At 43.2% G+C, this 13,587-nt stretch overlaps 1 protein-coding gene across 7 annotated transcripts in view; it reads right to left on the reverse strand.

The window, feature by feature from the left end:
- PHF21B (PHD finger protein 21B) overlaps positions 1 to 13,587 on the reverse strand; it is a 167,371-nt gene that overhangs the window by 71,908 nt on the left and 81,876 nt on the right. The window contains exon 1 of one of the 7 annotated variants that reach the window (XM_068951423.1): positions 5,908 to 5,926. The exons of the other annotated variants lie outside the window; for them this stretch is intronic. The gene's annotated coding sequence lies outside the window, so the exon portion shown is untranslated. Of the gene's footprint in view, positions 1 to 5,907; positions 5,927 to 13,587 lie in introns of those variants that run through there. 7 annotated transcript variants of the gene reach the window in all.

Here is a 13,587-nt window from a genome sequence, read left to right on the forward strand (position 1 = left end):
CAGTAAGAGTTTTGTTTGCAGTTTCAGTTGTTCAAATACAGTGTGTATAAAGTCACAAACATGCTTAGTTCTTTCCAGAATCGAGGTTAAAATCCTTACTTCTGGGAATAAAGTGGAAGCTTTATAGTACAAAACTAACTGATTCATCTAGCTTTTAAGAAAATATCTTCTTACTTTTAACCCTGTTACATACTTGCAAGGCTGAAAAATTGTCATTGTCAAATGTGTTTGCTCCAAGGACTATAGGTTTTGTGCTTATTTGAACTCATAAACATGCATTTTACTAGAGATACGCTTCCTATTTTAATCTAAAGAAGCATTTTTTTAATATGTCATCATTAGCCTAGCAATCATGACTTTGTATAAATTATTTCAAGCTTTGTTCATTTTTGCCTTTATTTTTATTCTCCATTATCTATCTAGTCATCTTAAGGAAGCATATGCAATATTTTCCTTAAGATAGCCCTGTTCTGTGTATCATAGGTATGTTGAAAAGGAAAGGAGAACTTTTCTCTGAGTACAGAAATACACCCATCTGTTAACTTAAAAGTACTCAAGTGAAAGCCAAGAAGCTCAGGTGCATTGTATGCATGGGGAAAAAGTTGCATATGACACAATACCTTAATGCTTCTATGTGGCTATTGTGTTGTGGTACAGTTTTTCCATTGGTATTCCTTGGACTGCTTCAACGTACTAGCACATTGCTACAAATGCAAAACTACTGCATGTACGAGGGCTGAACGTTACACCTTCACAGCTCTACTGAAAACCTCCTTGCGCAGTGCCTCATTAATCTGTACAGTAATGCAGAGCTTTCAGATTAAGATTTCAGCTCTGAAGTTACATTTTTGTTTCAGGTTGCCACCTGAAACAGATTAAAAGCTCACAGACCATAGAAAAAGCTATACTTGATTACAGTGCTATAAATCCATTCCCTAGAAGTAAATGGAGTTAGTCCAGGAGTGAAATCCTAGTTCTGGTGAAGACAGGAGCATTCTTGCTGCTGAGGTCAGTACCACTGGGATTTCTTTTTTTGTGGAACTAAAAGCAGTCTCTATCCCTGATACCTATTATTTCCTTGGTCATCATATTGCAAAAGTACATTTTAATCTTTGTCCTCAGAAATGTAAATATTTAGATTACTAAATGAAAAACTTGTCACAGAAACATTCAGCATTCCTGTGCTTATTTCATACCTAAAGGAAATAAAATGTCTAAGATGTAATATTCTAATGGTATTAATATAGCTTTATCTTTATCTTGGTCAGTTCAGCAACAACAAAAATCATCCAAGCAAACAAAATGCCATGATCCCAAAAGATGTACAATACTTGGTAGCTCAATGGCAAGTAAATAAGGAGTAGGTTATTACTTTCCTGGCCCAATTTCATAGCCAGTAATTTTTTTTTTTAAATATATCTCGTTCTAAAGGCGGGAAGCACACTGAGACGTACAAAAGCAGAAATTTTGCAAACGTAAAAACACTTTTTTCTTGCTACTCAAACAAACATTCATCCTTTCTTCACTGTTCTCCCTACCATACCATTAGCATTAAATTGTTATTGTGTGTTTGTATGTCATGTGCTGCTATTTTCCCGATAAGCTCACCAAAATGTCTATTCATTTGTATGCAACAAGAAAAGCTAACAGGAAATAAAGACTCTGAAACGAGCAGTAACCTAACTTGAGATAAATATTAAATTTTTTTTTTTTTTTTTTTTTTTTTTTTAAGTCAACTGTTCACCTCCAGATGGAAAACTTGCATTTTAATCTACGCTGGAGGTTTCTTTTAAGTAAATACAGGAGAGAACACTGCCCTTTGATAGGCTTGGAAGGGACCAATCAGCCAGTCACCTCCACAGAGAACAATACTAAGTTTATTTAAATAACTGCAAATTTCTGAAACAAAATATGGAAGCATGTTTAAAGGATCAGGTCTTCAAGATTAGCTTCCAACAGATAGTTGCAGAAAACTGTCTATTTGTGTAAAGAAAAGCAGCTAGAGTTTCTCTTTTGTGTCTCATTTAATAATTTTGTGAAAAGGTACCTACCATATCTTCAGAAATACCCATGTTAATCAGATTATGTTTGTAGGGGAAAAGATATTAAGCAGTTTTGCTTTGTAATGACCTTTTTTATTTTATACCCCCATGAAGACTTTGATAAAGGAGTGTTGGCAAAAACAAAGATTATGATATGAGAGGTTAAAAAAATCCTCAGCAAAACCTACATCTGCTGCATTCTAATTCTGCCAGATTAATCAAAAGAATAGTCTTGGTTTTTTGGAGAGAGAGAAAATCTGCATTTTGAGAATCAGTCAGCCTAACGTATTCTCTGACACTTTTGGAATGATGAATAACAAGAATCTAAGCATGCTTTGGACACTGCAGTTGAAAACATGTGCTGATATAATAGAAGAGCCAAAAAAAAGGAAAAAATATTGGCTCTCAATGCTGGAAAGCAGGTCGCTGCTTCTCCACAGCATAACAGTCCTCACAATACACCAATTTTGAAGCAGCGCCTTTTCAATAGCAACACAACTTTCATTTTCACTGCAGGATGCCACAGGCAAACTGGAGTTTGAAATATGTATGCCAGTCACATGCAAACACACTACAATGTGCTGGAAAGCTGCCGCTTGTTTATGATTTCCCATCTTGTACATGGCACAGCCTCAACTATTCAAAGCAGAGCTAATATTTTTTTCCCATATGTATCAAAATAACTGGCCTTTCTATTTATTTTTATGTGTAAGCCCTCTCCCTACGCCCCTCCTTCCTATAGTCTGGTTGTAAAGGTTTGCAGGTGGGACGACAACCATGCAACAGTTTTAGCCTCGCTGCCAGCAGTTACTCAAATGCGGCTTCTGCCATCGTGTAACACAGACCGTTCTTTTCAGTGAATAAAGAAATGGAAAGAGCAAAGGGAGAAACGGATTTGACGAACGCTGTGCGGTCGCAGTATACACACTGAGAGATACACACACACATATGGGCATGCGCGCACACGCCGCAGGCTCCACTTGGACAGCACCCACACCTTGAGTTTTTTAGCTTAGCGTTTCAGTTTCTTCATTTTCACCCTGCTGCAGTTCACATCACTTCTTCAAAGCCTTACAAATCTGATGTCAGCCTTACTTGGCACGTGCGTCTCAACTAAAAACACAGTCCTGTTCTGCAATGGGGGAATACTCTGCTGCTGGTTACTCTTCCCCGTGGCAGTGATTTAAAACAGATGCGTGCCTCTCAACAAACCTTCATGTTTCCATAGTAAAATACGAGACCTGTTTAAAAAGGACCTAAAATTCACTGTCCATCACATTTATATTTGAACACCTACACACTGTAGATAGATACTTCAGTCCATTAATCCCTCTAGAATGATACTCTCCTGACAAGGCAGTTTTGCTGTGAGAAACTGCAATTGTTTTCCCAGCAACATCAGATCTTTGCCTTAGCAGCCCCACGGCTAAGCGAAAACATTTGGCATAATCCTGAGAGTTTATTTAGCTTGCAGAAGAACGGCAATCAACTTTCAAACCAAAATGATGTCTTTGCCATTAATAATTTAACATTTGTCGCCTATCTAAGGCCATGCATGCAAAATAGCTCAACAGACTCCTCCAGCAATGAGGGCCTTGACCTCTGTTAATTTACTCAATTGTTGCAATAAAACTCACTTGAACAATAGCGTATTTAATATTCTAACTGTGGCAACACACAAATGCATTGCGGATCGGCCCCTAGCCATAGCACTTGGAAAATTTCAGGCTTTTGGTACAGTTCTTTGAATTTCCATGTATTTATCAAGTATTTCCAAGTTGCTACTTTCATACACAGTGGTGGTGAGTGATCCTGCCTTACCTGGGCCTTGATTCACTAAACATCTGCATCACTTTACACGCTGAAACAGAAGTCAGTGGGGCTTATGCTAGGCGTATGTATGAACACTACATAGGTACCAGGAGGGGTTTGGTGGAGGTTTATGGAAGAGAAGGGCTCTGTGGCCAGTGTTTCATGAGCAGAGTCCCGCTAAAATGCTTTTCCTTTGCAGATAACCCCTGGGCACCAGGGTGCCCGCATCCAAAGAGAAGAGTGCACATTAAAACATCTTCATGCAACCGAGGATGGAGACGCTTGCATGGAAAAGTTTAATGCCCCATTCCGAAACACCACATTGTGCCGTGACGGTGGTGAAGCAGAGCAGCCAGCAAGGTGGGAGGCAGAGAAGGAGGAACATTTTTAGGACGTCTGGGATCGCTCCTTCTGCTGAGCTCCCTCCAAATCACCTGCCGGGTGGCCGTGATCACTTTGGGAAGCGGCAGCATGGGACCCGCTGCTTCCCCTGCACCATGCCTGGGGCACCGGGACCCCAGAGAGGCCGCGGCGAGGGGAGCACCCACTCCTCCACTCTGCTCCTCCCAAAGAAGCAAAAAAGCACTATCAATAGGCAAAAAAGCAGCGACTTCACCACTACTTGGAACTTGCGCGTTAACCCGTATCCCCTGATAAAAGCTAAAAACAAGTAAAAGAAATGGAAGAAAATCTGGGAACAGATATAAACATCCTGGCAGAAGCGCCAAGAGGCACAAAAGGAGGGACCACACCTTTGTAGGGGCTGGCTTTTAGTCAAGCGAGGCTGTGTGTAAAACACAGGCACAGAGGTTTACGTGTGCTGAAGCACAATCACAGTTGTTGGGTTTTTTTAGTTTTCTTTTGTCTGTTGGTTTCTTCTCCTTTTTTTCTTTCTCTTTCTTCCTTTCTTGTTTTTTTTTTTGACAGCTCACTGCCTGCCTGTCATTAGAAGTAAGAACGTATTCATTTTTCTCTATCAGATCTCCGTTAATTAGCCATCGCTGCAGCAGGCTCCAGGATTTAAATTCAAAGTGAAACTCATTCTAATCAAAACTGCAGCAAACTGGGGGTTTTGTTTGACTTTAACCTGAAAGTCAGTTATTGTACCACTGATGTACATACCACATTACCAGCTGAGTGCTTTCAGCATCCCTCTATCAGTGTGAAATATTTAATCGGCCCAAGGATCCAATCAGCACAGCAGAGGGGAATCCAGCGTGCGCATTAATTTACTTTCAGTTGAAAAGCAGTAAAGCAGGTCAGAAACACATAACCTTCCCCCTTCCCCCCCTTCCAAACAAATACCCAGCACATCAGAAGAGTTTTTTTTGGCGGCGGGGGCGGGAACAAAAGCCACCCTCGATGAATCCAGAACGGAGAGTCAGACAATAAATTAGTCACTCCTGCCCGCGAATGACAAACACTGCCTGGAAGAGAAAAGGGGGACACCCCCCCCCTCCCCCTGCCGCCCCCAAATCCCTTCTCACATTAATTACATTGGGTCATTGCTTATTTTTTAATCTTTTACTCTTTTTAAGCTGAAAAGACGGCTGAACGATTGCCCCTCCTGCATATGACATTAATGAGAAAGAAAGCAAATGCCAGGAAATAATGAGTCAGCCTCGGGACTAAGGTGCAGCGGTGCTGGATTTCCCGACCAGCGGCTTCCTTCCGTTAGCGCTACGGCTAAAAACCTGCTTTAGAAGCGTTACCAAACGCTTTTACCCGTCAGCACTTTTTTTTATACATTGCAGGAGCATACTGCAGCGTACAGAAGCTAAACTTTTTCTCCTGCCAAATTTACCCTCACGTTTCTCATCCGTACTCGCTGGAGGTGACCAAGTTCCTCAGCGGCGAGGGATCCAGCAAGAACAGACGCGCTTCCCCCCAGCCCCCCCCCCCCCCCCAACTCGTGCTCATTTACAGTGTAAACTTTTTGCCGCCAAACTCTGTACAGCCTCGCAAACAAAATCACCACACAGAAACGCGAAAACAGGCCACAATTAAAGTTACACGAAAAATAATTAAAAAAAAAAAAAATCAAACAAACCACCTCTCTAGCTTGTTGTCAGCCTGATGTCGCCCAAACTCTCCGAGCGGCCGCTTATCCAGGATGGGGTGGTAACAAAGACTTAGCGGACTTACGCAAAGAGAGAATTTAAAAAAAGGTAGATACCCTAACAGTGAGCTTATAAAAGCCCACAGTCACTCGAGCGCGATTATCCTTTAATTTCTGAAACCATTAGACAGCTTGCTGACTTTAAAAAAAAAATTAATAATAATAAAATAAAATAGGAAAGCATTTTCGACTGCAGTGCTAACTGGCAGTCCACTCATCAAAGCTCCGACTCATCCGCCCCGCGACTTGCGACCAGCACTTTCAAACTAACAAGGGAGGGGAAAGAGGGCGCGATTTCAGGAGGGAAAAAGTCCAAATTCACGTTGCGGAATGTTCTAGAAGCGCCGGTGCCTTCTGGAAGGGGGGGGGAAGCCAGGCTGGGGGTTGGTTTGTTTAAATACCCTCACAACTAACCCCTCCTCCTTCCTCTCTCGCAGCCCGCAGTGTCAGCGATGAAGGGAAATGAGAACAAGGAGCCGGATTCACAGCTGACTCCCCGTTCGGGTTGCATCAGATCAGGAAAGCGCGGTCTAACGGCAAGGGGGGGGGGGAGCGACGTCTGCCGGGGAAGCGCATCTGCGAGCTGGCGTTTGGTCTCCGCGTCCTATTAATTAGCCCGCTTTTCTGTCAGAAACCCTTAAAACTTGCCGCGGAGTTACCTGGACGCGCAACGCACGCACGGCACGTCTACGCGTAGATAAAATTCGGTTATTGTACACGTAGCAGAGACCGCTTTTAAGGAAATCGTCAAGGAGAGAGCGGTTTGCTTAGCACTTTGACGTACGGGTTTCTATATTTCCTTAATGTCAGTAAAAAAACGGCTTAGTAAACTCCTAATAATCAGACGAGGCCCGTCCCAGAGCCGCTGCTGAAGGCGGCCTTTGGGTTGAGTTCAGCGTGCTTTGGGCCAGGCCCACAGCCGTGAGGGTGCAGCTCAGGCTACGAATCTCTCTGAAGTGCTCTCGCCTTTATCCTTCTTTTAGGACATCACCTTGCTTTGGAGTATAACCTTCTTTTAGAATATATCCTCCTCTCCAACCCAAATTTACAGCAAAGGGGAACTCGGGCTCGCTCTCCCTGCTGATACCCAGCTGAGCACGCAGGCAGGCTAGAGCTGGGTATCGGGGGGGGGGGGGGGGGGGGGGTTAAACGGCTCCCGCCGTGTACCACAGGTCCTCCCCTAGCCCCAGAGCTGCACTCCACCTCACCGTCGGCAGCCCCGCAAATTTACGTCCTTTAGCTGTTGCCGACTCCGGCGTTTCCCGCGATTTGCCATGCCCCCCCTGCATCCGGGAGGGCTGCGCTCAGCCCGCTTACTTAATCGGAGGAAAGAAAACCCCAAACAACTCCCTCCAAGCAAACACAAAAAAACCCCGGCACATACACCATACAAACACGCGCTTCTAATTTAAGTTTTGAAAAAATAAAGGCAGCGTGATTAAAGGCGACAAGCGTCGGCGGACGGAGCCCCAGCAAGCGCCCTCGAACAAGCTGAATGTTTGCATTGTGCCAAAGGCTCGTTCACTACCGCTGCAAGACGCAGTGCAGGCATTTGCATTTTTAGAGGGGCATCTTGTCGTTTTTAGATAAATCGGGATCCATCAAAGCCACATTCCTGGATCTCCCACCTCCCTTTGTTTCTGCGCTCTGCCTCACTATTTCCTTTTTCTCTGTACAAACGTCACTAAAGTTTGCATCCTAGTATGTCTCCAGACAGAGACGTGAAACTCAGGGGCTTCTGTGTTTTGCTTAAAAATGTGCTACTTTCTATGATCAAGCAGGGCACACAGAGATGTGATTGCATGCAACTAAAAAAACCAAAAAACAATAAATTGGAGTAATTTATTAAATCCAATTTCAATGATGGTGCCCCCTAATTCATCTTCCCTCCCCCCATTTCCCTCCCCCCAGCCTTGCCCACCCCAGACATGATAATCATTTCTTTGATTTCCCCGTCCTCCACGGCATCTTAAAAACAAGTTTGGCAATGCGCGTCTTTGCTATGGCAGAAAGAACTGGCGACACAATAAATTAAGCCAAATCCTCTTCTCTTTTTCTTTTTCCCAGATAACACAGAAGCCTCCTGAAATGAACAAATGTAACTGTGAACAGATACAGGCTTCCCACGGGATCAAACCATCCGTTCCTCAGTATACATATAAAGAAGAAAGAAGTTAAATGGTTGCATTTCCCCCAAGGGAAGGCAGAGCTTTAGTTGTGAAGTATTCCCAACAGAAATTCTGGATAAGTTGCAAAGAAAAAAAAAAAAAAACTTGCCTTCTCTCTGGACCACATATAGACATTTCTCTGCGAATTTTACGTGCACACATTTCATCCCGACAGCACAAGCTTTTAGTATTACTGTGTTACTCCGGAGTGATTACTGTTTTCCAGCGGCAGGCGTATTTGCATGTTAGTCATGAAACCGCTCTGAGCAACCTTTCAATTTTCTAACACTCCAAAATACAGCTTTGGTGGAAGTAAACAAATAGGAGAGAAAATGAGCCCAAACTGAGGGCCTACATTTAGGCACCTCCATCGAAATCCAAGCATTTGTGTCCACATGAGCAGCTGCCAGCTGGCCTGGGGCAGCAGCAGGCAGATATAAGGTAGATACGTCACAGCACGTGCACCCTAGTGATCCCTGTCACTTTGCAACAAGAGAATTTGGAAACATGAATGAAACCCTGCTGCAGAGTTTGGTGCGAAAGCTAAAGAGAGGGTTTCATTCAGAGGATAGAAGATGAAGGCAACATCATGAATAGGCTTTGTGGAAAGTGTGAGGGGCTACCAGAGGCAACGCATAACGCATACTGTGCTAAGTGAGGGCCTAAAGTTCACGACTTGTCTTTTCCTTCCACAAGTCACATGAAAAGCAATCTACAGATCCAGAAACAGCAAAGTTGAGAGCTAGGGATTGACAAACACATGACTGGTAACTATACCTCTAGAAAGAGATGCTACAAATTTGAGGAAAGCAGGCATCCAGAGAAGCCGGAAGAAACGGGAGAGGAGTCACTCAGGGGGCCAAAAGCTTTCACTACAGCGCTGTCTCAGGGCTCTGATAGCCAATGGACAGAAAAGGGTTGAAGTGGCAGGTCTCTGAGAAATTCTCCTCCCACATCGTAAGATAGAGCAATTTATTAGAACTTAGGATGTGCAATGAGAGCAATGAGCAATTGTGAAGGCCCTTTGCAGGTGTAAATTAGGAGAGTGAGCTGCCAATCAGCTTCCATTTTAAGGCTTCCTACTTTCTAACACCTTGATACACAGAGGATGACAGCCTATTTTGCTCTGACCCTTCCCAGGATCTCTGCGCACCCCTGCATCACTCAGTGAAAAATCCTTTGTGCTGATGAAACCCTTTCAGAGTAGCAGCTCAGAGTATTCCTGGTTAAGGAAGTTAAAAACCTGAGGCCAGGGAGACACGTTCAGATCGCATACTAAGTCAAAGCTAGGCACTGAACCCTGATGTCGCCAACGCAAAACTTCCGTCATCAAGAAGAGGGTGTTCAAAAAGGTAGATTATCAAACAATGGATTGTCAAAAGCGCAGGGTAATTTTCAACACCTGGCTGAAAATCCCATGGTCATATTTACAGAAGTAAGAGATCCTGGAAACTAGGAACTCCAAGTTTCCTATCATGTGCTCAGACCACTGTGCAATGCTCTGCTTTTTTTATGGGACACACACAATGGCCTGTCTTCTCTAGGGAGATGGGTGGTTCAGACAGATAATAAAAATTAACACCCCCCCTCCCTAATCCCTCCCATCTGCCAAAGAGCTATGTGGCAGTACATGCGTGTGAAAAATCAAAAGCACACTTTTCCAGTTTCAGAATCACAAACAATATCACTTGGCCAGATTCAGATAACTGATCAGTCATAATAAGAGGGAGATACAGCATGTAATATTTTTCTTTTAATAAGACTTCAGGGAATGCATGAAAAACTATTTAGAATGACTGAATTGTACAAATATATTAGCAGATGTTGGAAACATTGGTGAATTCAGGAAACAAGGGAATGATGTGCTTTCACTCTAACTTAATGGAAATGCAAATGATAGGATAACGTTTAAAGGCAAAGAAAGGTATACAGCAGCAGTGTTGGGAAAGAATATTAAAAAGAGACAAAGGAGCTACTAATGAAGGACTGCGTGGATCCGAGGAAGAAACTAAGACACTTCACAAGCATTATTCCAGAGGCCAAAGAGAGAGTAACAAGCAATAAATAATGCAGATCATGCCAATGGCAGTAAATAAAATGGAACAGAGAAGAGAGAACAAGAAAGAAAAGACTGGGCCCACTTCAAAACAACAATAGGAGAAGAACACAAAGGAGAAGGCAAGGACACGCTGCACAGTAACTCTGCATTTACCTTCACAAATGAAGACGGAGATGATTACGTAACGCACGGCTAAAATGGAAATTGTCTGGAAAATTTAGAAGCTAGCTTGTAGTTGTGAGTATCTGAACTAGTTTCTAAACTACTGTCATGAACAGAGATGAGAGAAAGAGGGGTTTTGTTTGTTGATTTTTTTTCTTGCTGGAAAGCACTTCAGCCATGAGGGCTGTATAGGTAACTAGAAAGAGTGACACAGATCGGTGCATATACTTAGAAAGGATTCAAGGGCACAAAAGAAAGGCGAGAAGAGAATGAGAGAAGCCTTAGCGAACTTTTTCACAACTTTGCTACATTTAAGGCTAAGAATAAACAACATCCTCTCAGCCTTATTTCCCATTGTGTGCTCTGAAGTGCAGAACATCATAGCCACTTATGACAAAGTCTCCCTCAGTCAGTCACTCAAAACCTTTGCCTGGAACTTTTATCATACCCGATCGCTTTTCTTCTGAGAAAAGCCACTGTGCAAAGAAGCCAAACACAAAAAAAAGAAAGGGTGGTCAGCAAAAACCTGCTGCTTTGCTCTCTGATTCTGCAGCGCACCCAATCTTTTTACATTTCCATTTGGGCTATCCTTTTTTTCCTGCAAGACTGGCACACTTTATATCTCTCCGGAGCAGAAGGCAGCGATTAGGATACGGCTGGGGAGGTCTGCAGCAGGTTTGTGCAGCAGCCTCCAGAGATCCAAGTTCAAATACAGGGCAAGCTCTAAGCGGGAAAGAAATAGAAAGGTCTTGTTCTAGTTCCCATGGTCCAAAATCATCTTCGGTCTAACAGTCTCCCTGGGGATCTGTTTGGCCTGCAGTTGTGTGAATTGCAAAGACGTGATGTAGAAAAAGAACAGGTAAATCAGGAGAGAACAAACCAGGAGCTGCTGCAAATTAAAACTAACCTGGCCAAAAAAAAAAAAAAAGCAAAAAGAAAAAAATAAAGGCAAGGAACACATTCCATCCTTAGGACAGGGCACCTTGGCAAAAGGAACTTAGTAAAAAGTTACAGCAGCTTTCACCACACAGCCAACAAGTTGCTCCCAGCAGTAATCAACGCTCCCTCTTCTCAGCTGGGGGTGTTCAGCAGCCTGTGTGAAAACAGCCCAGTTTGCAGCAGACAGCTGCCTACAACATAACCAGTAATAACAGGCAGACTCAGCAGAGAGGCTAAAGACTGCACGGCCACAGTGAGTAAATTACCCTCTCAACCCTTAGAGGATTATAGGTCTCTGTCAAGCCATTTAGATCTAAAGTTTGACCTGTCTTAAAACGTTTATAGCTTGCTAGGGAATAGCTTCTGATTTCTCAACAGCCATTTCAAGGAAAATACATCTCTTGATTACGAAAATATTATGAAAATATATTTAATAAATCTAATAACTTCTACCTACAAACTGTCTTTACTTAGAAAGCTTCTGCACTGTAAACTCCCACCTTAGCTTGATACACATTAACATCTCCATGTAGACAAGTCCTGACAAACGCCATCCTGAGAGTTATGCTGGCATCAGAAATGAGAAACAAACCAAAAGACCTGAAGGCATCAAAAAAATCAACTCAGTGGAAATAAAAATTTATCAGCCAACGCAAAAGGAGAGAGCAGACAGGGAAAGAAATGTAATTTTCAATAAATAAGACATTAAGGGAAATACATTCAAAACTAAGAAATTTTGACAACATGCTTTCCAGGAACCAAAAGCAAGACACGCTGCAATACAGTGCTGGTTAAGGGAAATGCATTTGATCTTCTAATCAAAACTTTCAGGAAGATGTAAGCAGAGCTTCAGAGGTGTTTCCTTAACGTGCAACTGGACAATGTGGCAAGAGACAGACTGCTGAATTCAGCAGCGGCTACATCTATAAATGGGGAAAGCAACCTGCAAGGAGAAAGTTTTCCAAGCTGGAAAGAAAGTGAAGCTCCTAAGTATTTTAGCGTTGAGCATGACTGAAGTGCCTGCTATTTATTATTTCAGTATCAGTCATTAACATCACCGCACGTAAGGGCTTATCAGCATTTCCATTATAAAACTCACCATGGTAGAGGTTTATTAGTTGATTGCCTTATCTGGGGAGGGAACGGAGGAATGGAAGATGGCACATATGTTGAAACAGGGCACATATGTTCTCAGCCAAGAGATTAGATTTAAAAAAAAAATGCAAAGACACGTGAGCAACTTCCTAAGAGACTTTGCCTGTTAACATGCAGTCTGTGAATATAATAGCACTTGCAGGGCCACCCATGCGTAAGCTGGAAAAAAACAGGACAAGGCTGGGCCAGAATGACTGCTTATCTCAGCTAGCCCTTTAAGAAACACATGCTCAAATCTACACCTATGAAGAGCCACGTTGAAAACTTTCTTGTAAGTTACAGGGTGAAGGGGGGAATGAAAACAGTCTTTTGATCCTGACACACAGGGCATTATAGCGCTCAGTGCGGCTCTTATGCTGTTCCAAGAGCAACATACCTGTCCGTATTAGCCTCTCTGCCTACATAAGTGGGAGATGAGGTGCCCAACTTGCCAAGTGAGACAGTAGTTGGAGCAGGGAGCTGAAAATACGGCCTCAGACTTCAAGATACTTAGTCACCTTTCAAGATTTATGTCTCTGCAGTTCCTTCCTCACTGAACTTGGTAACTGCAGATTTAAAACTGGCACACCTCCAGCTCAGCACACGGCTGGGCTACAGAGTTGGAAGAAACTTCTGCTTTCATTTATAGACTCAATGAGTTTTATTCTTCTCTCCTGCAGCGGAGTAACACTCATCAGACTCAGGAGAATTGGTCTTGGTTTAAACTGGCATGAGAGCAGAAAGAAATCAAGCTGAATGTATTTAAACGCACAGAATTTACCAGTGCTAGCTGTAAGGCTGGATCTGCTACTTGCTCTCTGCTCACCGTTTTCATAAAGGAAAACTACAAGCAAGGCAGGCTAGCTTAATGCCGCTCTCTCCACTGTCAAGTGTGAGAACTAGCTTGAACATGGAGCAGAGCAGAAGATTCCTCAGTTGCCCCATGGGGACCCTGCAGACTCTGCTTCGAGCCGAGAGACCCACAGACCCCTTAGCATATGTTAGACCTTGGGAACATCCCACTAGCACCCTTATATGGAAGGGGATAGGCACTTCAGAGGGCAGATCATCCCACCTGAGAGAGAAACTGTCCTCTGGAGAGGTCTGTCTCTCTCCACTGACCTTATTGGGCATGCAGGCTTCTAATTTACT

The sequence above is a fragment of the Struthio camelus genome, chromosome 1, assembly GCF_040807025.1.
Source record: "Struthio camelus isolate bStrCam1 chromosome 1, bStrCam1.hap1, whole genome shotgun sequence".
NCBI lineage: Eukaryota > Metazoa > Chordata > Aves > Struthioniformes > Struthionidae > Struthio > Struthio camelus.